The following is a 27,812-nucleotide window of genomic DNA, read 5'->3' on the forward strand; positions in this document are numbered from 1 at the left end:
ATATATAAATATATTTTGTGAAATGATTACCACAATCAGATTAATTAACATGTCTCTCATCTCACCTCACATAGTTACCTTTTTTTGAGTGTGTATTGAGAATTCTAAAGGTTTACTTTCAATGAATTCCAAGTACATAACTCAGTGTTATTAATTATAGTCACCATGCTGAACATTAAATCCCCAAAGCTTGTTCATCTTACGTTATAAATGAACGCTTATACACATTGACCAGCATCTCGCCATCTTCACCCCGCCACCCCAGGCCCTGGTAATTACAATTCTACTCTCTGTTTTTATGAATTTGACTTTCTTTGGGTTTTTTTTTTTTTTTTTAAGATTCCACATATAAGTGAGATCATACAGTATTTGTCTTTCTCTGTCTGACGAATTTCACTTAGCATAATGACCTCTGAGTTCATCCATGTTGTTGTAGATGTCAGGATTTCCTTCCTTCTACCTCATAGATGAATTATATATATTATATATATATAAAATGTATAAATATAATGTCTGTAAATATACGTTGATGGACACTTAGATTCCATATCTTGGCTATTGTGAATATTCCTGCAATGAACATGGGAGTCAGATATGTCTTCGAGATACTGATTTTATTTTCATCAGATATTCAATATATAACCCAGAAGTGGGTTTGCTAGATTATATGGTAGTTCCATTGTTGATTTTTTGAGGAACCACCATACTGTACCAGTTCACCTTCCCACTAACAATGTAGAGTAAAGCCTTCCCCTTTCTCTACATCCTCACCAACACTGGTTATCTGTTGGCTTTTTCATAAAAAAAATCCTAACAGGTGTGAGGTGATGTCTCATTGCAGTTTTGCTTTGCATTTCCCTGATGATTAGTGCAGTTGAGCACCTTTTCAGGTACCTGTTGGCAGTTTGTAGGTCTTCTTTGAAAAAACATCTATTCAGGTTCTTTGCCCATTTGGTAATCAGGTGATAATTGTTTTTAATAGTCTCTTATAATCCTTTGTGTTTCTGTGGTATCCGTTGTAATGTCTCCTCTCTCATTTCTGATTTTATTTATTTGATTCTTCTCTCCTTTTTTCTTAGTCTAGCTAACATTTTGTCAATTTTGTCTATCTTTTCAAAAGACCAGCTCTTAATTTTATTGAACTTTTCTACTGGTTTTCTGTTTTATATTTCTAAATGATTGTCTTGAGGATTACAATTAACATCTTAACTTAAAACAGTCTAACTTAGATTAATACTAACTTAATTGAAATAGTTTACTGAAATTTTGCTCCCAGATTGTGTCATTCTCCCCTCCTTGGTTTATAATTGTCATATAAGTTAAATCTTTCTACATTATTAACGAATAACACATTTTTATAATGATTGCTTTATGCAGTTGTCTTTCAAATTATATATGAGAAAAATATATGACCAAAAAATACCTTTATATTCTCTCTTATATTTATCAAACTAGTTTCATTCACTGGTACTCTTTATTATTTCCTGTGGATTTAGCCTATTATTTTGCATATTCTTATTTTATTTTATTTTTTTTGGCTGAAATGATTTCCTTTAGCTTTTATCGTAGGTCTGCTAGCAAGAAATTCTGTCCCTTTTTGTTTATCTGGGAATAACTTAACTTGGTTGAATGTAGCATTCTTGATTAATAATCTTTACTTTCAATACTTTGAATGTCCCACTGCTTTCTGTTCTCCATGATTTCTGACGAGAAGTCAGTGTTTCCTTATATTGAGGATCCTTTGTACAGGATGAACCATTTTTCTATTACTTGGGAGTTCCTGAAAAAGTTAATGTTGACAATTTTACCAGTGTTTTTGTTGTTTAAATGGATGTGTAGTTTTTTGAAGGCCTTCACTCCACCATTCTGGAAGTCCTACCTCCAAGCTCTGTTTTTTGTTTGTTTGTTTGTTTGTTTTGGACTCAACTGAGGTTTCTTTTATTTGTTAAAAGTCTGTGTTTGTGGGATTTAAATCTCTTTTTAAAAATTTTTTATTTTATATTGGAGTATAGTTGATTAACGTTGTGTTAGTTTCAGATGTACAGCAAATGATTCAGTTATACATATGCATGTATCTATTCTTTTTCAAGTTCTTTTCCCATTTAGGTTATTATAGAATATTGCGCAGAGTTCCCTGTGTTATACAGTAGGTCCTTGTTTGTTATCTATTTTAAATATAGCAATGTGTACATGTCAATCCCAAACTCCCAATTTATCCCCCCCAACACTCCCCCCGGTAACCATAAGTTCATTCTCTAAGTCTGTGAGCCTATTTCTGTTTTGTAAATAAGTTAATTTGTATCATTTTTTTAAAGATTCTGCAGATAAACTATATCATATGATATTTGTCTTTCTCTGTCTGACTTACTTCACTTAGTATGATAGTCTCTAGGTCCATCCATGTTTCTGCAAATGGTATTATTTCATTCTTTTTAATGCCTGGGCATATATATATCTGGAGGAAATCATGGTTTGAAAGAATACATGCACCCCAATATCCAAGCTCTGTTTTAAGTGGATGTATATGAAGTGCTCTCACACATATGAAGAGGGTACCGACAAGGCCCTCAAATTTTTCGAGTGCAAATCAGGTGAGTAGCAAACGAGGTACAGTGAACATTGAAAGACATATCCCTTGAATTTAGAGATTTTGCTAGTCAATATCTATGTGGCTAGGAGTTTAAAACTTTTTATTTTGTAATTTGAATCCTCCATCATGAGCCATTTTGATGAAGCTAATAAGTTTTGAAAATTTTTTGTGAATATGTGATGACGGGAGTATTCTTAAATATACAAACATTCTATGTAATTATCAGCTATTAATAGGTCACACAATCTCACATCTCTTTCATAGAGGAAATGGTCCCAACTTATTAAAAAATTATTAAAGTCCTATTTTATTATAGTTAAATACTTCATGTATTTGTCTAACATAAAATTTATTTGCATTCAATGTATGTAATAGCACCTATTATTAATAAATGTGGACCAAGGTTTTCTGCAATTATTCTATTTTCCTGTATACTATCTTTCAAGAGAAGAGACAGAAAGTAAAGTTTCAAAACACTTACTACTTTTTGTTCATAAATTTTTCTCATCTTATAAGTCAAAACCCAACTATAATCACATGATAAATCAGACTTGATAAATTAGTTTGGGTTTATGCTACATGTTTTGGGCAGCAAGAGAATATCTGAATAAAGCCATATAGTTTCAGGTGGGCATATCCGCCAGTATGTTTAGTATGTGCCGATATAGAGACGGTGTTTGAAGGTATTTGGCTGAGGTTTCCTACTCAAAAACTATTGTATCAAATGCTCTGTTCCAATCACTAGGGAGGAAAATCTACTCTGGATAGAAATTCTCAAAAACAAACTATGTAATTTAAAATCAATGGCTCATTTTGTTAAAATAAATTGACATAAATAAAAAATTTTATTCTTTCAAGGACCACTTATCTAAATTTTAGAATTTTTGGCATTAAGTTATGCAATCTTTTCTCTTATTTCCACAAATTTGTTTAAGGATAATTTCAGACTAGTTTTACTCTGTTTTATTTTATTGTTTTTCCTATTAACACTATCACTATTAAATAAATACATGCCTTGACAGGCTGACAAGTGACTGAGAACACACAGTTGGAATTACTTTTTCCCTTTCAATACATAGACTCCTCTAAATATCAGGGGTGTTTGCACAAGTGATGTGTAAGAACTAAAGTTTACTTATTTTTTTTTTTTTTAAAGTAGAGTGTAAGAGAGGTTGAGCAGAACCATGTGGGGAATCTGACTGCCCATTTTTATGTCATACCAGCTTCATAGATCAGGGGTGGGTCTACCAGGTTAAAGGGCCATAAAAGAACAGGTTCACGTTCATTTGGTTTTATGTTCACTCATTTTTATTGAATTTAATAGGTGTTCCAAGGAACCCATAAAGTATTTTCATAGTATATTCCAGTATATTAATATTAAATTTCATTGTAATTTACCCTCTTTCATGGAGGAGTCCTTGCGTTAGTAAATTTAAGAAGTTAATATATAGGGAGAGAAATAAAATCCTTTCAAAATGGAACTATTTGGATCACTGTGCATAAAAGTCACTAAGTCTGTTTTATGTATATGATGTGTTATATTGAATAGTCATTCATATTTATAAAAGTTATTTCACACATAATTACGTGGCATCATCAAACAGAACTTTGGGCTGTATTCTTGACTGAAGGAGAGAAATGAGACAAATACTCGAAGATGGTTGAACTTGCACAAGGTAAAAAGTTAGGTGAGGACAGAGCAGGTACTATAGTTCAGTCTCTGTGCAGTGTCCTTTCTGCTATTACATGTGACTCTAATGGTTTGCCCTCCATTCATTCAACAGTTGTTTGTTATAGAAACCACTCCATGTGGCCAGGCTTGGGCTGACGGTGCTATACTGTTGATACAGAAGTAAAAGATGTAACTATCGTTGCCTGGTTGCTAAGAGCCTACAAGCAAGAATCAAATAAATACTATATTCAAAATCCTGTGATAAACCGTAATGGAAAAGAATAGAAAAAAAGAATGTCTATAACTGAGTCACTTTGCTGTACAGCAGAGATTGGCCAAACATTGTAAATCAACTATTCTTCAAAGAAAAAATTAATCCTTTGGGATCACTGCTATGATAGAATTAAACAGAGTACCCTGATAAGGAGTATAGGGTCCAGGTAGAGATATGTGACCAAAAAAGAGCCCAGGAAAAAGAATCTGAGTATGTTGGAAGGCAAGGAATTTGGTAAACACTGGAGGTGAAGTGAGTTTAACCTTGAACATCCATAGGTTGAGGAATCTGTGGAACATCCAAAGGGTGACATCAAACAGACACTCACCAATATACCTCTGAACAGGTGAGGTTTTGTCTAGGAATCTCGATACAAAATCCATTAGCACAGTGAAGACTGTGGCTGTTAATGATATCAGCTACGACGAGCATATTATAGAGAAGAAGGTTGAAGGAAGAATTCTATAAAACACTAGAGTGCAAATAGGAGAAGACAGCTGTGAACAGAAGGGTGTGCTGTAAGTTGCAAAAAACAGGCAATATAAATACAGGAGAATATCCAGTAAGTTAAGGGTTGAAACAAATCCTATGCATTTGGGAATTGAGGCACTTCAGTTTACCTTTGGCAGAGTTATTTTGGTGGGATGGTTGAAGTAGAAGCAGTGTGTTCAAGAAAGAAAACACGGAGAATGTAGAGAACGTATTATATTTTGCTATATCATCTTCCCTCCAAACTTTTTTCCCTTTTCTCTTCCTTCCTTGCTTACTTCCTTCTGTCCATCTTTCCCTTCTTTCTTCCATTTTATTGTACCTTTTGAGCAAAGAAAGAAAGATGTGGATCACTTTAAAGGACTTTAAGTAATCTTTAACCTTTTAAAATCTCAGATCTGCCTGAACATAGCAGACTACTTGAATTGATGAGGCAAGGCTGGGAGTTCACAAGGCCAAGGCAGCTAAAGTCCACAGAGCAGAGTACAACAAAGGAGAGAACTTCCCAGACTGAGAGCTCTAGAAATCATCAGAAGGTCCCTGTGAAGTCTTCAGCTGATTACAGATGAACACATGTATGTGAAGAAATTATCTGAGTCCTGGAAAATGACCACCCCAAAAGAGCAGAGTAAACAATTTCTGGGGCTCACAAGGCTCAGCATGTCTGTGTCACCACTAGTGAGAACAGAAAATCTTATAATTCAGGGACCTTAGGTAGAATATTCAGAGGGGTATTGTCTCAGTAGTGGGGCAAAATTTAGCACTAAACTAAAGATTTCTGTATTTCTGCCAATCAAAGCTTAAAGACAATCCTCGGAAGATTAAAGTCTTTTCAAACGACTAAATGCAACCCAGGTTAACAAGCAAGTACCATGACAGATACTAAAATTCCTAACATCGAATAAAGTAAATTTCCCAATGATGGGGTTTCCATATCAAATTACCAGGCATGCAAAGAATTGAGAGAATATAACCTGTAATGAGGAGTAAAAAAAATCAGTGAGGAGAAATACACCTAGAAATGATAATAAGTGATAGAATTAGTAGAGAAGGATATTAAAAGGTATTGTAATTGTAGTCCATACATTCAAGGAATTAGAGAAAAAAATTGAGCATCTTAAGTAGGAAAATGAAAACTATTTTAAAAAATGAAATCAAGCTTCTAGAGACACTAAAATGAGAAATGCATGAGTTGGAGGATTTATTTTATAAGAAAAATTTAGTAATCACATTTCACCCTGCTTCTCCCATTACATTCAGATAAGAAACATAAACAGAATGCATGGAAACAACTGCTTTAGGACAGTGGTAAGTAGCATGTTTCCTGCCCCCATGACCTTCATGCTCTGGCATTACAACTGTGACTATGTTACAGCTCAAGAATGAGTCCAAGGGGGTGTAAACCGCCACATGGAGATGCCTTGACACCCTCACCTCCGAGTAGTGCAGAAATGAAACCAATCATAAACAGGAGAATTACCAGGTTCTGGAATGATCACGGTGGCAAGTACCCAAACAGAACTATATAACATTGCAAACAACATAACACTACACATCCTTTTGAAATGCACATAAAACATTCACCAAGACAGTTCATATCATGAGACAAGAAACAAACATGAAGAAATTTAAAATGATTAAAATCATATAGGATGTGACATCAACAAGACGGAATGGGACGCCTTCTACCTTCTTTCCCCCGCAGATACACCGATTCAACAATACACGGACCAATTCCCTATGCGAGAAATCCAGACACCAGTTGAGAGGCTCCTGCACTCCAGGAGAATGCAAAACCAGCCACCCTGAAGCTGGTTGGAAAATTTGAGGCTCCTTACCACAATCTCTCGGCATGGTGCCACACCACTGGGTGGAAACTCCCAGCTCACAGCTTTTCCTGGGGAAAGGAAGGAAAGAAATGGACTATTTCCAATGTTCTGACTTTTCCAGGGAGCGCCCAAAAGAATGGTTTCTACCTTGCCTGAATCTGAATACTGACAGGAATGGACCCTAGGTTGAAAGCTACTGGAAGCAAAGATGGTACTGTGGACTTGCATGCTTGTACTCACCGTAACTCTCATCTCAGCACAGAGCAAGCGGGCAAAAAAAAAAAAAAAAAAAAAAAAAAAAAATTCCCAGCTTCTCCCTGGGGAAGAAAAAACTGAATCCTGCATCCATGTTCCAACTTTTTCAAAGTGCTGGCCAAGACTTCTGTCTCATTTGTGTCAGAGTGCTGAGGCACCACAGCATACTGGAGTTTTCCACCTGTATAATTTGTCACTTAAAAATGCTACTTTATGTATTCTAGATTCCTAGCCCCTTGTTGCATATGGATTCATAATTTTTTTCTCAGTCTGCAGCTCGTTGTATTAATTTCTTATTGTTGTTATAAATATTACCACAGACTCAGTGACTTTACACAAATGTATTATATTACAGTTCTGGAGGTCTCAAGTCTGAAATGTGTCTCACTGGGCTTAAACTAAGGTGTCAGTAAGGCTGTGTTCCTTTCTCGAGGCTATTGGGGAGAATTCATTTGTTTACCTTTTAGAGGTTCTAGAGGCTGCCCACATTCACTGGCTCATAGACCTTCTCTATTTGCAAAGCCAGTGATGTAACTTGAGGCTTTCTCACAATGCCTTCTGACACTTTTCTGATTCCTTCTTCCACTTTTAAAAGATAATATCCTCATCTTAAAATCAGTTAACAACCTTAATTCTATTTGAAATTTTAATTTCCCCTTGTCAAGTAACTTATACATCCAAAGGCTTTGGGGATGAGAAAATAAACATATTTGGGAGACCATTATTCTGCCTGCTACACTTTTCTTCTTATTTTCCTACCTGGAGAATTTTACTTTTGCAGAGTAAAAAATTTTTTTAATTTGATGAAGTCCAAATTATCAATTTTTTATTTTATTGATTCTGTTTTTAGTGTCAAATCTAGAACTTTTTGCCTAACTCTAGATAGATCCCAAAAAATTCTTTTTTTAAAAAATTTTTATAGTTTTACATTTCATAATTAAACTATTGATTTTTTTGAGTTAATTTTTGTGTAAAGTGTGAGATTTAGGTAGGTGTTCATTTGTATTTCTTATGAATGTCCAGTTAATCAAACATCACTTTCGAAAAGTCTATCCTTCTATTGAATTGCTTTTGCAAATTTGTCAGAAATGTGTTGGGTATATTTATTTATGTCTGTTTCTGAGTTCTTTGTTTTGTTCAATTGATTTATATGCCTATCTGTCTACCAATACCACACAATCTTGATTACTGTAGCCAAATAATGAAACAATATGAGACAGTGTGATTTCTCCCACTTTGTTTCCTTATAAAAATTGTTTTAGATATTGTATAGCCTGTGTTTTTGCTTATACATCTTAGAATAAGTTTATCTTTGTCTACAGCATATGTTGCAGAAGTTTTGATAGCAATTGCTGTAAACAATTAGATAAATTTGGAGAAAATTGGCGTCTTTACCAGATTGAGTCTCCTAATTTGTGATTACATTTTTCTCCATTTATTTAGGTTTTCTTTGATCGCATTTTATAATTTTCAGCAAGCAAGTCCTACCCATGTTTTGTTAAATTTATAGCTAAGTATTTTATTTTCTTTTGAGCAAGTGTAAATAATACTTTATTCCATGTATTTTTCCACATGTTCATTGTTATTAGATAGAAATGCAAGTGAGTTTTGTGTATTGATCAAATATCCTGCAAATTTGCTGAACTCATAATTCTAGGAGTTTTTGTTTGTTTTGTTTTGATAGCTTCTTTGAGATTTTCTACATAAACAATCATGTCATTTGCAAATAAGGACAGCATTAATTCTTCTTTTCCAATTTATATTCCTTTATTTCCTGTTCTTGCCTTGTAGCAATGGCTAGAACCTCTAATACTAGTTGAATAAGACATAAGTACTATGTTGAGAGTGGACATTCTTGTTTTCTTTCCAGTCTTAGAGGAAATGCATTCAATATTTCACCATTAATTATAATGTTAGCTCTATGATTTTGTAGATGCTCTTCATCACCTTTAAGCAATTTCTCTCTATTCCTAACTTGGCAAGTGTTTGACCATATACGGGTGCTGAGTTTTACAAGTACTTTAAAAAAATCATTTGATATAGTCATATGATTTCTCCTCATTAGTCTATTGATAGGGTAGATTACATTGCTTGATTTTTAAATGTTGAAGCAGGCTTGCATACCTAGAATAAATTCTACTTGGTCAAATGTTTAGTTCTATTTATACATTGCAGAAATCATTTTGCTGATATTGTGTTAAGGATTTTTGTATCTAAATTCATAATAGATAAAAGTCTGCAGTTTTCTTCTTAGAATTGTCTTTTCCTGGTTTCGTCTAGCCTTATAAAATGAGTTGGGAAGTATTTTCTCCTTTACTATTTTTTGGAATATATTGTGAAAAAAATTAATTCTTTATTAATTGCTCAGTAAAATTCTCCAGTGATTCACTCTTGGCCTGGAGATTTCTTTTTCTGCAACTTTTAAATCATGTTTTCAATTTCTTTAATAGTTATAGGATAATTCCCATTTTCTATTTCATTAGTTGAGTTTTGTTGTTTGTGGTTTTCAAGAAATTGGCCCATTTCTTCTAAGTTGTCAAATTTATGACTATAAAATTGTTTGCTTTTTTCCCTCAGTATCCCTTAAATGACTGCAGCTATACCACTATTTCAATTCTGATATTGGTTATTTTTGTCTTTTTATCTTTCTCATATTGCAATAAGCTTGTCTATTGTATTAATTTTTTCTAAGAATTAGTTTTTGATCATTAAAATTCTCCATTAGTTTTCTCTTTTCAATTTCATCAGTTTCTGCACATGTCTTTATTATTTCCTTCCTTCTGCCTGTTTTGGGTTTATTTTGCTCTTCCTTTTTTAGTTTCTTGTGGTAGAAACATAGATTATTGAGTTGAGACATTTTCACTTTTTTAAAATAGCAACATTTAGTGTTATAATTTCTCTCAGTACTGCTTTAGCTGCTTCCTGCATATTTTGATATGTTTTCATTTTTATACAATTGTATGTGTTTTCTATTTATTCCATTGAGAACTTTTATTTTACCCATGGTTTATTTAAAAGTCTGTCATTTTATTTCCAAGTGTTTGAAGATTTTCCACTTGTCTTTCTGTTATTGATTTCTAGCAGATTCCATCATGGTCAGAGAACATAGTCTACGTGATTTCAGTTCTTTTCCATTTGTTGTCAGAGTGGTTTTATGGGCCAGGATTTGGACCATCTTATTGAACATTCCATGTCCTTGAAAAAAAAAAGTGTGTTATTCTGTTGTTTGAAGTGTTCTGTATATGTGAATTAGATCCTCTTGCTTAGTTTTGCTTGTTTATTTCTTCTACCTCCTTACTCATTTTCTGTCTAGTATTTCTATCAATTGTTGACGATGGGATGTTAAAGTCTCTAACTCCATCGGTGGCTTTGCCTACTTCTTCCGTCAGCTGGTTTTGTTTCATGTATTTGGAAGCCCTTTTATGTGTGTATGTATACATTTTGTGTTGTTTTTTCTTGTTGCATTATTTCTTTCACTGCTACATAATAACTAGACTATATGTTCACACAAAAACTTGTACATGAATGTTTGTAGCAACTATGTTTGTAACTGCCAAAAACTAGAAAAGACTCAGATGTACATCAATACATCAATGGCTCAATAAATTGTGTTGTATCTATACAATGAAGTACTAACTAACAATAAAATGTCATGAACTATTGATACACACAACAATATGAATGGATCTCAAAATCATTATTTTGAGTAGAAGAGCTCAGAGTATGTACTCTATGATTCTATTTTATATAAAATCTAGAAAATTTAATCTCATCTATATGGTAGCAGATAAGTAATTGCCTGGGGATGGGATGAGGAGGTTGATGAGAAAAGGATTATAAAGGGGTTCATTATTTTGAGTGTATTTGTAGTTTTATTGGTATATGTATATGTCAAAACTTATTTGATTGCACTCCTTATATATATGAAGTTTGCAGGTCAATTATATCTCAACAAAGCTGTTGAAAAAATATATTAGGATTTAGCAGGAAAGTAAATTTAGGGGAAACTAATTATTATGCATAAAATTTATTTGGGCAATATTTATATGGTCATAAGTATGGACATCTTTAAAAGCATCACAAGACATCAACATGTTTAAATCAATGATGAATATAATAAAGAAGAGCAACAATAATATTGCTACTTGAAAAAAGTTCCTGGATTATTTAATCTATTTTCCAAAAGAGTAGTACTTAAGGAGAGCTACAAAATGGTTTCAGAAATAACACATTAATATGCTTTCAATCCAATGGAGACAAATAGTCTTTATAACAAATAATGTTAGAATAATTGGATCTCCATGTAAAAAATAAAAAGGAACTTAATTCTTAGCTACACTATATACAAAACTTAACTCAAATTTGTTAATAGACTTAAAAAGCTAAAACTTAATTCTTCTAGAAGAAAACATAAGAGAAAACTAGCTAAGCAAAGAGTTCTTAAATATGACACCAAAATGACAACTTGTTAAAGAAAAAAATGACAAATTGGGTTTCATCAAAATTAAAATCTTCTATTCATTGAAAGATACTATTAAGAAAATGGAAATACAAGCCATAGACTGGGAGAAAATACTTCAAATCACAAATCCAAAATACATAAAATAATTCTCAAAATTCAGTAATTAACAAACAACCCAACACAAAATAGGGATAATATTTGAACAGACCCTTCACCAAAGAAACTCTATGCATGGCAAATAACCATGTGAAAAGATGGTCAAGACATTATTCATTAGGGAAATGTAAATTAAAAACATAATGAAATACCATTACATACCTATTTTATAAAAAGCAACAAAAACTGACAATATTATATGCTAGTGAGCATGTGGAACAAATGGAGCGCTCATATATTGCTCGTGCGAGGCAAAATCGTAGAGCCACGTTGGAATACGTGTTGGTAGCTTCTTATATAATTAAACGTGCAACTACCATATGACCCAGAAATTCTTCTCCTATATATTACCCAAGTGAAATGAAAACCTACATTCACACAAAGTTTCTTCAAATGGTAACTAATCATCTCTAAGATATAGCTCAGTGGTTTCCCACTCTGACCACTGGAATCACCTGGATATATATATTTTTAATATTCCAAAGCCCAAGTCACACCCTTAACCAATTAAATTAGAATCTCTGGACTTGGGACAGAGTCAACAGTATTTTTTGAAACTCCCTTAAGTGATTCTAATTTGCAGACAAGTTTGGAAATCACCAGTATAGCTTAAAAGACAAATATCACTATTTAATATGAATTATTTTACAGCAAATTATAGGCACTGTGGTGGAGCAAAATAAAGAGAAAAGAAACCCAAGTAAATTTCCTGATGCAAAATATAGAAGGGACCAACAGATTTTTGGAATATGATGAAACTTTGAAGGGGGGCAATTCTTAATAACTAACAATGTAATTCTTGATAAATAATAACCTAATTTCCATTGCCCTATCATGGTCAATAATTGCAGTCATCCCTTATTGACTGTCAGATTTTTTATTTGATTATTTGAAGACTTTGATTTTTTTCTGACAGTCTCCAAAATTAGTACAGTGGAATTCACAAGATAATTAAATTTTTTAAAGTTTGAATTTATCCCTTTCTCTCCACTCTCAAACATCACACACACACATATATACTCCCACCTAGACATATGCAGGATTTATTTTTTATATATCAAGCAGACACCTTTGAGTTGTAATTCATCTGGCAATTAGCATTACTGTTTACATAATTTTGGCAATGATCAGTATTCCTACGTGACTGTTGCTTCTAAGCAGTCTTACAGCCCTCATACGAATCAACATACTGTTGGATATAAATACCTTCTTCATCCCACTTTATTTTTGAAATAGATTAGTCAAAGAGATAACTGTGGAAGTCATTTCTATGAATTTAAGAGTGAGGCCATTCACAAATTAATTCTGCAGTCCCCTCTGGCCTTTCTACAAAATACAATAAAGACTCTAATACAGTTCAGTTTTATTTTTTTACCACCAGCTTCTATTAAATAGATCTTCTACCTTTTTTCACTCAGAGGAGTGGAGCTGCTTCTTCCTTATATTTCTGCTCTCCTGGCCAAAGATCTTGTCTCTCATATTCTTAGAACACACACACACACACATTCTCACTCCAATCCCTTCCTTCTTATAGCCCTTTTTTTTTTTTTAATTTTTGAATTTTAGTTATTTATTTATTTTTTATACACTAATGTGTATAAAATAGATAACTAATAAGAGCCTGCTGTTATAGCCCTTCTAATAATACCAAGTCTGCAGAATCTGCCTGTTCATAACTCTATCTCAGAACTTCTTTAGCTCATCTCCTGGTTGCAATTGTGATGACTCACACCATGTATCTCAATTTAGATGAATTTCTACACTGTGTATTTATCATTGCAATAGCTAGATACAGTCTAAACCCTGAATGTAAAATGCCATAGTTTATTAGACACATAACATGAAAAAATCATAAATCTACATTTAAAGTGCAATGCACTTTGTAATCTTAATATCTAATGAACTTAGTTGAAAATATTTTGTTATATGTATAATGTGTACCAAAAATGTATAAATAATATCTGGTCTTACATTTAGGTCTTTAATCCATTTTGAGTTTATTTTTGTATATGATGTTAGAGAATGTTCTAATTTAATTGGTTTACATGTAGCTGTCCAGTTTTTCCAGTATCACTTATTAAAGAGACTGTCTTTTCTCCATTGTATATTCTTGTCTCCTTTGTCATAGGTTAATTGACCATAAAGTGCATGGGTTTATTTCTGAGCTTTCTATTCTGTTCCATTGATCTATGAGTCTGTTTTTGTGCCAATACCATACTGTTTTGATTACTGTAGCTTTGTAGTATAGTCTGAAGTCAGAGAGCAGGATTATGCCAGCTCTGTTCTTTCTCAAGATTGTTTTGGCTTCTCAGGATCTTTGGTGTTTCCATACAAATTTTAAAATTATTTGCCTAGTTCGGTGAAAAATGCCATTGGTATTTTCATAAGGATTGCAATGAATCTGTAGATTGCCTTGGGTAGTATGGTCATTTTAACAATATTAATTCTTCCAATCCAAGAACATGGTATATCTTTCCATTTGTTTGTGTCATTTTCAGTTTCTTTCATCAGTGTATTATAGTTTTTAGAATACAGGCCTTTTGCTTCCTTAGGTAGGTTTCTTCCTAGGTATTCTTTTTGATGCAATGGTAAATGGGATTGTTTCCTTAATTTCTCTTTCTGATAGTTTGCTGTTAGTGTATAGAAATGCAACAGATTTCTGTATATTAATTTTGTATCCTGCAATGTTACCAAATTCACTGATGAGCTGTAGTAGTTTTCTGGTTGTGTCTTTAGGATCTTCTATGTATAGAATCATGTCATCATCTGCAAACTGTGACATTTTTACTTCTTCCTTTCCAATTTGGATCCCTTTTATTTCTTTTTCTTCTCTGATTGCTGTGGTTAGGACTTCCAAACTATGTTGAATAAAGTGACAAGGGTGGGCACCCTTGTCTTGTTATTTTGTAATAACTGTAAATGGAAAGTAACCTTTAAAATTATGTAAACAATTTAATTTAAAATGTATAAATATATTTTGATGTTCATGCAACCTACACCTTTTGTCTAGATTACTTTTTAGTGTACTGTATACTTGCAAATATATTTGTAAAGTAGTTTGAAAGCAAACCCAAAGATGTATTTTTAAAATATGGGGAATTATTATGGTGATAATTAAGACAATTAACTTGATATTGTTGAAATACCTGGGTGAAACTTGTACTTATTTTTAATAATTATATTTTATTGAATAGGTGAATTGGGTGTTAACTCTGCCATTAGATAGAAAAAAAAAGATCAGAGCAAATTTAAAAGGGAGAAAATCTTATTTTAAAAATGAATAATATACTCATCTAAGATGTTACTTTTCGGAATTTTCCAGGAAAGTTGTAACTGAAAAAGCACAATGTTGGACAAAGTATGTTCCTATCACTAAGGGCACCATCCCACTCTGGATCTAGCTCCATAAATACTTCTTGTCCCTGGTTTATCATCTCTTCCCTCAAATCGTGAATGTGGAAAGATCTCGTACAACCGCTCCCAGCCATGGTGACTTCAGGGCTGTCATGAAGTGTCAGCAACCATAATGACTATCAGAATATGTCAAGAGCTAAATAAAGACCAGGGACTGAATAAAACACCTGGACACAGAAAACTATACATCATCTCCTTTGCTTCCTCTTTGAAAGTTGGCGTATACAGTGTATTTTTAGCTGGAAAGGATGGGATGATTTTGCGTAATTCTCGACAGCTGCTCATTAGGCAGATCAGAACGAGATAAGCAGGATGAGATACTGGTTAAAACTGCAGAGTAGGTGCCAGGAGTATTAGATTTCAAGTCTTGCTTACTAACCATGGGTGACCTTGAGGACTTATTTTCTTTTTGGTGTTCCTGGCTTCTCCAGGCTTAGAGTTGGGAGGAGAACACTTTCCCAACATCTCAATGGCTTTCGTCGGAATTTGTAAAGCTTTGAGGTTCTTGAAGTCACAGGTTTCCCTTAGAATCACTGCCCCCAAAATATGTCACTCTGGCTATTTCATTTAGATATGAGCCTCATGAAGTATAAAGCATGAGATGGACATAGGAATGGAACTGTTGATAAAGTTTGATTTGGTGAAAGTCTATCTTTGGTGAGATTGCAATTATTTTTTTATCAAAGAGGTCTCAGATGGTTACCTTGTCATTAGGAAATTCTATTTCACCTCAGCCCAGTTAAGTGTATCCAAACATGATATGTACAATCAAATGCAAACATATATTTTGGTCAAATTGAGTAAAGGTAGCAAGTTGCAAAGTTCAGTAACGTTATGGTTATCTACCATTCAATGTTTTTTCATCTAGTCACTTATTCCCAGCCTTCTTTCAGGTTGAAACTTCTGAAGAAAACGAGGCTTTCACTTATTCAACTACTGAGGTTAGCAAAAAAGAATAAGTTTAGATGTCAGTATTTAAAAATATTTTTGGTCTATAACCTGGGAGAGTTTCTTTTTCAGACCCTTGAATTAGAAGACAATAAGATAATGATGAGATAAAAACAGTTTCTTGCATAGAAATTACTTTACATTACAGAATGTCAGGAGTTCATAAGAGTTTTGTATTTCTTCAATAGCGGTGACTGCGGTGAGCCTTTCACATTAGCGTGTTCCTTTTTAGTATAACGTAATATTGACAACATTGATTTGATTGCTGGAAGAAATGTGTAATTTGATCTTAGTGTGTTAACATACAATTTTTAAAATAGCTTTGTCCTCTTTCATGTTTTACCACTTATAATGGTGATTTGAATGAGGGATATTTTAAAATATCCCGGTAGTGAAAACGTGAAATAGCGTCAGTCTGCTCGATCTAATGAGCTTAGTGACGGACTCTGATACAGCTGATCACCTGGGGAGACGCGTGGGGCCTGAGCAGTCAGCCAGGCTCATCTTGTGTCCCGCTGAGAATAAAGAAGGCAGGTACAGAGCCAGCGTTGGCCGCCGGTTTCCACAAATAAGTTGCCTATGGTCAGCACTTATGATTCCAACGAGCTTCCATTGTCAGTGTTTGAGATGTTGGGAGCCTGTGTCAACCTTCGGACTGAGTCTGTGCCCAAGCTCGTCAGGGCGCTCATGGCCGTGGCACACTTCTGTGCACAGATACGGCTCACTGTGTACATTTCCATTACAATGGGTGACACAGTAATAAATCCATTTCTTCATTTTTAAAATTTAATTTAATTTTATACAGCAAGTTCTTATTAGTTATCTATTTTATACATATTAGTGTGTATATGTCAATCCCAATCTCCCAAGTCATCCCCCCCTCCCACTTTCCCCCCTTGGTGTCCATACGTTGGTTCTCTACATCTGTGTCTCTATTCCTGCTTTGCAAACCGGTTCATCTATACCATTTTTTAGATTCCACATATATGCAGTAATATCTGATGTTTGTTTTTCTCTTTCTGACTTACTTCACTCTGTATGACAGACTCTAGGTCCATCCACATCTCTACAAATGACCCAATTTCGTTCCTTTTTATGGCTGAATAATATTCCATTGTATATATGTACCACATCTTCTTTATCCATTTGTCTGTCGATGGGCATTTAGGTTGCTTCCATGACCTGGCTATTGTAAATAGTGCTGCAGTGAACATTGGGGTGCATATGTCTTTTTGAATTATGGTTTTCTCTGGGTATATGCCCAGTAGTGGGATTGCTGGGTCATATGGTAATTCTATTTTTGGTTTTTTAAGGAACCTCCATACTGTTCTCCATAGTGGCTGTATCAATTTACATTCCCACCAACAGTGCAAGAGGGTCCATTTATTCTTACAACAACTGTTTTTATCAAGCCCCTCCAAGAAAAACGTAGTGTAAAAATGCACACACATAACCAGATGCCAACACTGTAAGTTTTTCCCCAGGAATGCAGTTCAGTTTCCCATATCCCGTGAAGATAGAAAAAGAAAAGACACTAAGAAGTACATGTGATGGACAGTCAACACATAACCCAGTGATGATAATGATGCTGGATAAATTGTCACAGCCTGTGAATAAGTCATAGGTCAAATTCATTTTATCTTTCACTTCAACTGAAGCTGGTTTCTAGTACTCAAGCCCACCGAGGGGAAATGTTTTAAAAATTCCTAGCCTGGGGTCAATATGAGTGGGGGAGGGTATAATATCATTTACTAACTAAGAACATTTGAGGAAAATAAAATCTGTATTTTTGGCAATACATTTTTTTCCCTAGAACATAAAACCGGCTAATATTTTGGAAATATTTAAGTTTTCACTAAAATGTTGAGCTTTATCTGATCTTGGTAAAACTCATTCTTGCTGCTAAAGTCAGGCATTATAATTTTTTTTCCACAGAAAATTCATATAGGATATAAGCCAACTTCTTAATGAAAATCTGGTTTTAGCTAACCACAGAGGGTGAATGGGACATAGGCAAAATGAGTCAACTCCTCTGATTTTTCCTTTGACAAATACCCCCCTACCACCCAGGGCACACATCTCTCTGAGAATTGCTTTTTCCCCAAGGTGAGCCCTGAAGTATGTGTGGACTAAGGGACTTTGCTAATGTGGCCAGGAGACAACACTTACCCAGACTGAGTCAACTCATTGGTTGACCAGGTGTCAACTGTATACTTTCAAGAAAGAATTCCATCCAAGAGACACAGAGTCTCTAAGATATGGAGTTGAATTCTGTTCCCCTTGAGTGTGGGCTAGATTAAGTCACTCTCACTGATGAATGGCAAATGTGATATATGACACCAATGAGGTTAGGTTATAAAAAGCCGGTGACCTCCGTCGTCTTGCAGTCTCTCTCTCTCGGGGATATCTCACTTGAGGAAAGCAAGGTGTCATGGTTTAAGCAGCCCTATTGTGAGGCCCATGTAGTGAGGTCCTTCAACTTCTGGTCAACAACCAGTGAAGAACTCAGTCTGCCAACAACCCCAGTCTTGGGCTTGGAAGCAGATCTCTCATCCTAGCTGAGACTTTGGACGATTGTAGCCCAAGGTGAGAATTTGACTGAAACCTTGTGAAAGACCCGAGGCAGAACCACCCAGATGAGATGCTCTTAGATTCTTGGCTTTCAGAAACTGTGGGAGATAATACATGTTTATTATTTTAAGATGCTAAGCTAAATTTTAGGGTAATTTGTTACACAGCAATAGATAACTAATATAATTGGTTTCCATGACAAGTCATAATAGGAGTACAACTTTTGCACCCGCATCTCCAGGTTGTTCTTTTATTAAATTCTTTTGAAGGCATTCCCATGCCCCCCCCCCCCCTTGACTTTAACATTTCTAATTTCCTAAGACTCTGTCTTTGGTCCCCTTTTCCTCTTACTCTGTAATCTTAGGTGATATTATTTGCCTGTATAGCTTCAAAAACCAATTAAAACTTACACATTTATATCATCCATTTTCTTGAACAGGGTTTTTCAACCTTGGCACTTTCAAAATTTTGGATAGGATAATTCCTTGTTGGGAGGAACTGTCCTGTGCATTGCAGGATGTTTAGCAACATACTTCATCTCTGTACTCTAGATGCCAGGAACACCCTCCTCTCCCTCAGCATTGAACACCAAAAATGCCCCCAGGTGTTTCCAAGTATAACCCCTGGGATAGCAGTCGATAATGTGGTTAGCTGAGGATAATTGTTCATATTCACATAGCCAACTACCTATCTAAGGTTTATTGCAGGTCTTCACTTATATAGTATAATCTCATAAGCACCTCAAACTTTGCATATTAAAATTTGAATTCCTAAACTCTATCTTTTCTCCCAGCTCTTGCTGGAAAACTAGTTACCTTGGGTGTTCTTGATTTCATTAGAAGTCTACCTGAAAGACAAAATCCTCACCACTGTTGACCAGACCTTATGTATTCTATCACATATCTATCTTCCTAAATTAACCTCAGCCAACTCTGCCCTTTAGTCATTTCTTGCTGGTCACTTTGTTTTTGCTTTTAGACCATCTTTTGTGCTGATCTCTTCCCTACATTATTGCCTTTGCACACACCTCTCTTGCCTGGAATATAATCTGCTTTCCTTTTTATCTTATTTATTCTAAACCAACTCTCAAGTCTCAGCTAAAATATCACTTCTTCAAGGAAGCCCTCCCTGATTGCCTCAGACTACGGTTAGTCCCCCAATTATGATCTCAGGCAGTGTCTGCCTCTCTTTTTTAACAACTACAATTATTTTTGGAAACTTGAGTGTTCTTCCTTTCACCAAGAGTTTTAGCTTCATTGAGGGTATCTGTCCATGTTCCTTCACCTCATTATAACTTACACCTAGGTCAGTGTCTGCCAAAAAGTCATCACTCAGAAAATATGTGTTGATTTTAAAATTGAATGGCTAGGGGCTTCCCTGGTGGCGCAGTGGTTGAGAGTCTGCCTGCTAATGCAGGGGACGTGGGTTCGAGCCCTGGTCTGGGAAGATCCCACATGCCGCGGAGCGACTGGGCCCGTGAGCCACAACTACTGAGCCTGCGCGTCTGGAGCCTGTGCTCCGCAACAAGAGAGGCCACGATAGTGACAGGCCCCCGCACCGCGATGAAGAGTGGCCCCACTTGCCGCAACTAGAGAAAGCCCTCGCACCGAAACGAAGACCCAACATAGCAATCAATCAATCAATCAATCAATCAATAAAATAAATCTTTAAAAAAAAAAAATTGAATGGCTAAACGAATAAACCAAGAGGTAATGGAAACTTTGCTATTCATGTTACTAAAGTCTGCAGATGACCCAACAGAACTTTATGAGTTCCTAGGTATCTTTTACTATAATTCTTTTGTACAAATATCCCCCATGTTTATACTTTGGGAAGTGTATGCTAAACTTTAGGTTTGAGCTTCACTGTTCCTCTAAGAGACAAAGAACATTATTGAACAATAAATTTTAAAACTGCTGTCAGAGTTAGTGAACCAGCTGGTGAAACTATATATAACATGAATAGTAATATACAAATAGAGTGAACTTTGATTCTGAAAAGTGTCAAAATACTTCAGTTTTACAAGTGTAAATAAAAATGCTTTCTTTTTTCCAGAAATTATAGTAAAAAGCAACAGATCTATTTGAGCACATTAAAAATTTCTATGTGGCTAAAAGTAACATAATAATTACAATTTAAGAAAACTGAATATATGACAAAGTATTATTATTTTTATATTTAAAGAATTCTAAGAAATTAATAGAAAAGGTAAATTATTTATTAGAAATAACTAAGAAAGAAGAGAGTATGCAAAAAATAGAAATTAGCAATAAATACTATTTGAATGAAAAAATAGTACATTCTGGTTTATAATAACAAAACATTGGAAACCTCTATATCCAGCATAAAGGACTGTTTAAAGAACTGTATCTCCCTAAAATAAAACACTATTCAGAAAATAAAATTGAGAATATAATCTATATTTGTTAACAAGGAGGTATGTGTGTTTATGAATACAAACTCCAATGCACATATTTTTTCACATAGTTGAGTGGAAAAAAGGAAGTTTACAAAATATGGATATTATGATAACCCTTTTTATAAAAATGTGTGGTGTGTATATGTCTAGAGAAATGTGTTAGTGTGGGATTATGTTTGGATGATGGAATTCCCTTATTACTTAATCTGTGTATTTGGTCTAAATCGTTTACGATGCATATCTATTTTGTTTATAGCCAGAAAAAGAGCTAGATTATTTTGGAAAAATAATCAAAAATCAACTTAAAGATCTTAAATGTTTGCCCCAGGAAATAAAATAGATCTTAAGAAATTTAGCCCCAAGGATCTTTCTCCTGGAGATATCATTTCTTTAAAAAGAAAAGTATCCTTGCTGTTATATACTATCTAAAGCTTTCTTCCATGGCTTTTAAGAACTCCAATGCTAGCTTTTAATAATATAATCCTGCATTCTTTATGCAACTATCAAAGTTAAACTTAAAATTTTAAACCTTCCTAAAACTCATCCATCACATTAGTAAAGAAAATATATTGCCTTATGTCCCCAATGAAAATTAAAGCCATCTGCTAATTCCATAGCATACTTCACCTAAGTGTTTTGCAAAATCATGTAACTTGAGTAAAAACAAGAAAAGAAGCAAGCAGGGCCTCAGATCTTCTTTAATCTCCGGCTGAGCACTATACAGTGGGGACCCGGCCATCAGCAGATGGGAGTCTACTGCACAGGGTCTCCTTCACAAATAAACTGTCTTGTTTGTCCCTGAATTTTGTTTCAGTTTCATCATGATTAGCAAATGAGCTGGGTTCCTTTGGTGGGTCAGAGGAAGACCGTTAAAGCACTGTTCTATCTTTCTTTTGCTACAAATTTTTTGCTGAACCCTAAGGGCCAAATTTAGAAATGGAGATATGACAGATGTGCTCATAAAATTGAATGCATACCTGTGCTGCCTACCAAAGAGCCCCCCAAAGCTTCCCCCTGCGCAATGTTCTGATTTCCTAGTGCCACCTGTAACGGTCCCAGCAGGCAAAGTTTCCTTCCCATCTTCTGAGCAGGCTGGCAGCCCCAGCTTTGAGAATGTTCGTGACAAGGTCTTTGCAAATAAGCCCAAGTTGCACTATGTCAACTTCCAATGAAATCATAACACGGAAACAAAACATCCATAAATTGATAGAAATTATAGAGCATCAAATGAGATACAAGAATTTTATCTCCTCATTTGTATATTCCTGTCTCCCTGTCTATAAACATATGTTTGCACATGCTGTGTATTGAAAGATTAACATATAAAATTACAACATTGCATTTGTTACACTGTAGTTAAGGTTGTCTTCACATTTATATTTTCTGAGGTTTTATATCTGAACCATAAACATCCTCTCTGGACTGAAACTTTGTCACAGAGTGAAAAACTAGAAGTGTGTTCATCTTCCTCCTAAACATGGAACAAATTTCACAGAAATGCTTAGATCTTTTTAAACATTTTTTTTAAGTTGACCTAATAAAAACATCATTTAAAAAATTAACCTCTAAAAATGTATACGTTAAAATTACTAACAATGATTCCAAACAGAAAACAAAGAGAAAGTTTATTTCCTACATTAGTGAGAATTGAGTACGTGTTTTTAAATCTAATAATACTTTTTAAAATTTTATGATCATTTGACTAGAAAAAAGAATGTTAATGGCTTTTCAAGTTAAATACTTTTTAAAAATCCCAAAACAACATTAGAAAGGTACTTAACTTTTGGCGAGATAGTTAAATATTGCATGAGACATAACTGACTTAATGTTGCCTTCTAAATGATGCTAATAATTATGAAGCCTGTTAAATTATATATTCACACAACTTTTTAAACATATTATTTTAGAGGTAAAGAGTTAATCAAGTTTATCAAGGGTGTTAACACTATTTTGAAACTGAGTTCAATAGTCTGCTTTGAAGTAAATGTTTCAAGAGATTTATAAATTTGAAAAAAAATAAAACTTCAAAAGTCAAATTTATTCACTGGTTAGATTATTTCTTAAACATTATTGAAATTCTCATTATTCTTGTGGTGGTTCTGGGCACTGATTATTTTAACCAAGCTGCTTGTTTATTTGCATAGATCTTGCTTTCATTTATTAGAAAAACATGTTTTGAAAATTAAAGCTCTCTCTAACAATTGGTTAAATGCAAGACAAATGTTTTTCAAATCACATAAAGTTTGTTTTATTACTTAAGAATATGTTTAAGTCCTTTTTCAATATTTTCCAAACAGTCTCAAAAAACCTTTCTCTTGTATTTTTTAAATTTTGGAAGTGAGAAAAACATGTATTTTGTGGAATGTCAGATGCATGTTTACTCACTATGAGCTGTGAAGAATGTGGAGTAAATCCCCCTTATGGTACACGACTTTAAAAGTTCAGATTGGGAAATATGTGGCTGAAATGCGTTGGTGGTTTGCCCATTGAATTTGAAAAGTCCATCAGGATATTTGGTGATTCTACAGTGTTCCGTTACAACTATGTAAATATACACACAGTATATCAGAGCATGGAGGATGAAATAAATGAGCAATTTTCCAGAGGTGGAAACACTAACTTTTTTTTTTTTTTTTTTTTTTTAATTTTTGGCTGTGTTGGGTCTCCGTTTCTGTGCGAGGGCTTTCTCCATTTGTGGCAAGCGGGGGCCACTCTTCATCGTGGTGCGCGGGCCTCTCACTATCGCAGCCCCTCCCGTTGCGGAGCACAGGCTCCAGACGCGCAGGCTCAGCAGTTGTGGCCCACGGGCCCAGTTGCTCCGCAGCATGTGGGATCCTCCCAGACCAGGGCTCGAACCCGTGTCCCCCGCATTGGCAGGCAGATTCCCAACCACTGCGCCACCAGGGAAGCCCGGAAACACTAACTTTTGACTTATTACCCCAGTGTCGTTAAGTTATGCACTGATACCCAAAGGTTCTGTTTTCTTGTAGCCTAACTTCTGCTGTTGCTGTGGTCTCCCGGGAGTTGTGAAGGTACCTGGGCTCCACTGCCCCGGAGCCTACAGCGTGTGTGATTTAGTTACCTCTACATCCGTCAACACTCACCATGCTGAGCATTTGGACCTGCTTACACTTCACTGACTAGTGGCAAATGCTTCATGTCACCATTCCCTGGGGATTGGATCAGAATAAGTCACTCACCATTCAAGCCGGAAAGCTAGTGATGGGTCTGAACCAGGAAGAACCGACAGTTCTAATACAGGGCAGAGAGTTGATACTACTCAAAATTCTGGATTTATACTTTATTTCCTGTTCTATAAAATATACATTTCACACATTTTACAACCCTACTGTTTTTCTTAGGACATAAACATCTCCGTTTTTTGATTTTTTTTTTTTTTTTTTTTTACATCAAGATAGCACTTTACAGATACAAAAGATCCCAAACTTGGTCTATCCATAGCCTGAAGTTTACAACAGGAAAAGTAGATGGTTTCTGCAATGTTTATTCCTCTTCTGGCAGCGAGTTGGTATTTTGGGGAAGGAGGGATTTCTTTAATGCATGTAGTATGCCTTGAATTACAGAAATTAAAGATGATTATTCATTTTTTCTACCTGTTCTTCCATACAGGAATAATGGAAGGACAGGTAGAAAAGGTCCTGTCCATAATGCTTACCATGGTCTTTAGAATACGGACCCACTGCTAGTAATTGAATAAGTGAATACAGGAGTGAGCGAATAAATGCACAAATAAGGTATTGTTTTTTAGGAGGTAGGTGGCCGCTTTACCCGCCAGTCTCCTGCAAATATTTCTAAAGTGCATGGCTTCTGGGAGATTGGGAAACTCAACAGCATGTGGAAGGCATCTGTCTGCATCGCTGCTGGCTTTCGTGTGCACACTGGTCACAGTGGTAGCTATGTTAGTCACTCTGTGGATTAACAGTACAGAGGGGACTGTACCCATACAATTGCTTTGTATTTATTAGCTTGGGACTGGATACTATTCGAACTTGAATCCACTGCACCCACCATGTTGAATATTTTATACATTTTAAAAAATAATTGAAGACCTGCTCCATGTTTGGGATGTTAAACAATCATTACCATAAAATATGCGTGCTTTATCATTCTTCCTACCAAAGAGGACACTATTGGCAAACATCCCATTATTTTTGCAAAGTCTTCAGGTCTTCAGGCCAGCTTCCCCATCCTGTAGTTGGAAACACAGAGGCTATTAGATGGTCGGTGACATATGACATACCTATTGGGTCACATCTTAATATGATGTTTCTTAAGCAGAAAATCTGTCACCTGGCATTAGCGTGGCTTACTTTCTGTCACATCACTGTTGAATTTGAAGTGACCCCCTAACTGGCCACTGTCCTTTCCTGCTCTCTCTAACACCTGGTTACCTTACCTGTTGACAACAGGCTCAGATTCTTATAGCAATGGTCATATTTAATATATTACATATATATTACATATTTTACATCTATTATATATTTTACATACATGTAGTGCTTAATATACATATTAGGTAAAGTATTATACACTTAAAGTATTATTCAAACTTAGAACATCATGACACTGTCAGTATTCCTTGATGTCAGAGATACGTCACGTTGTTAACTTTTATTTTCACTAAATGCAGCCACACTCTCCTGGTTAAAGTCTAATCTCCCATCCTGTTTTTTTGCACGTCTCCTACTGCTAGCGAGTGAGTCTACTCTGCCCCTCCACCATCTTGATTTTACAGATGGCATTTGCAAAGACTAACGTCAGTGTCTATATATTTTTTAGCCCATCCATATATAAAAGTGGCCATACATAAAAATGTCAAACACAGCGGCTACTAAGAGGAGGGTCTGCGTTTGCCCACGAAGGGGTGTTCGTTTGGAATGGCGTTCTCCAGAAGAAGGAAAGGCCAAAGAAATTCAATATTTTTCACAACTCGTTCTAATCATCACTCCTTCTTATTGAATACGGACAGGGCTCCACGGAGACGCCCTCAGAGATTCCACGTTAGATTCAGTCGCCTATCAAGTTTACAACTCACAGCAAACTGGAGAAGATCCTACGAAAGCAAACCACTGTTTGAAACGCTCAGACTTGGTCTTTTCTGGTGCTGCCTCTTTCCCTGGATGCAGAAGACGGCGGCTCTGCTGGCCAGCACAGGGATGTTCATCTGGTGAGGGTAAACTCCAGAACCGAGCAGAGGAAAGAAGAATGTGTTTTTAAAGGAATTTTAGATGCCTTCTAATAAATCTGGATGTGCTTAAAAAAAATCCCCGAGGAATTTTAAAAAGTCTGGATGTGTTTTCTCAAATAACTATTTAAAGCATATTAGAGTTTTTTAATTGCACTGGGGACTTTTCAAAGCATATCAGGACAAAACAGTAGAGGATAGGCCCCAATATGCTAATTAATAGCTAGCTAGACCCCTGAAATAAACCTGCAACACTCCATTAATCAGGCAGTAATTGAATTGGCACAGTGCTTTTGTGCAAACTACATGATAATTGAAAAACCAAACCTGGCAGCGGTGAGGGTAAGGTTCTCCACAATGGCATGTAAGAGGGCATTCTGGCTCGTGTTGTCAGCGGGCAGCTAGACCTGCTGCCAGGAGGTTTGCATGGGGAGAAAACTGGCTACTCTCTGAGTCCAGGGTAACTTTGTCTCCTGCTGAGATGGTCTTTTAGGTGTGTGATACCCAGTGGTCATAAGCACGACCCTACGGAAACACACGTAATGGCTGATATGCTTTTCTCTGTTACCTAAAGACATCTGCCAATTAATGTGATTATAAAATAATAGTGAAGAACAGATGTTTCATTTGCTAATTTTATATCTGACTGTTTGAAAGCTAGCTACCAGGGGATTTAACTGGCAAATACTTCTTTGCTTACCAGAAAAGAAACAATGCATGCGTTTTTCCCACACAGCTGATGTGGTGTAATTCTGGATATTGGTTGTCTGTAGTGAGAGCTCAGTGAGGGAGTCTGATTGCTTCTAAATGAAGAGAAGAAAAATAGCATTGTAAGCCTTCTTACTACAAACAAAACATTAAACATATTGCTATACCAAAAAAAAAAATTAAATAAATAAAAGCTGTTGCAGTGAAAGAGTTTTGCTTGTCATACTGTGATGACAATGGGTGGGAAAAAGATGCAGATAAAATGAAGATTGACATGAGCTTTCCATCTAGAACTTTAAAACAAATCGCATTGAAAAACTGGAAGAACTTGCACATTGTCAAACCTTTAATTATACGGGTGAAGTGTAAAGAATGTGAAACCATGGGGAAAGAGTGAGATTTGGGGATCTGGAGAGAGAGATTTTAAGAAATTAGATAAAAGATTTAAGCAATAATGTAATTACATATTTTTTTATCCTAGTTTACTCATTTTCTTCCCCATTGAAGGTGCGTACATTGTGAACTATACCTGAGATGGTGTTTCTTAGTCTAGATTCTTGTCTGAATCAGACCCTTCTCACTGTGGTGGGCCCTCACTGTCTGTGTACCAAGAGGCCACCGCTGGGTGGAAGTTTCTTTTTCTGTTCATGCTATTAAATATGAGTCTTTATTAAGAAAAACAAACTTGGATTTGGGTACTGGATATACCCATAACTATATTTATATTAGGCAAGTTACCTAACCATTCTTCTCACTTTTCTTACCTGTCCAAAGAGAAATCTATTTAAGATTAGGGTTTCAGAACTTTTAAAAATGTGT

The sequence above is a fragment of the Balaenoptera ricei genome, chromosome 13 (assembly GCF_028023285.1).
Source record: "Balaenoptera ricei isolate mBalRic1 chromosome 13, mBalRic1.hap2, whole genome shotgun sequence".
Lineage (NCBI taxonomy): Eukaryota > Metazoa > Chordata > Mammalia > Artiodactyla > Balaenopteridae > Balaenoptera > Balaenoptera ricei.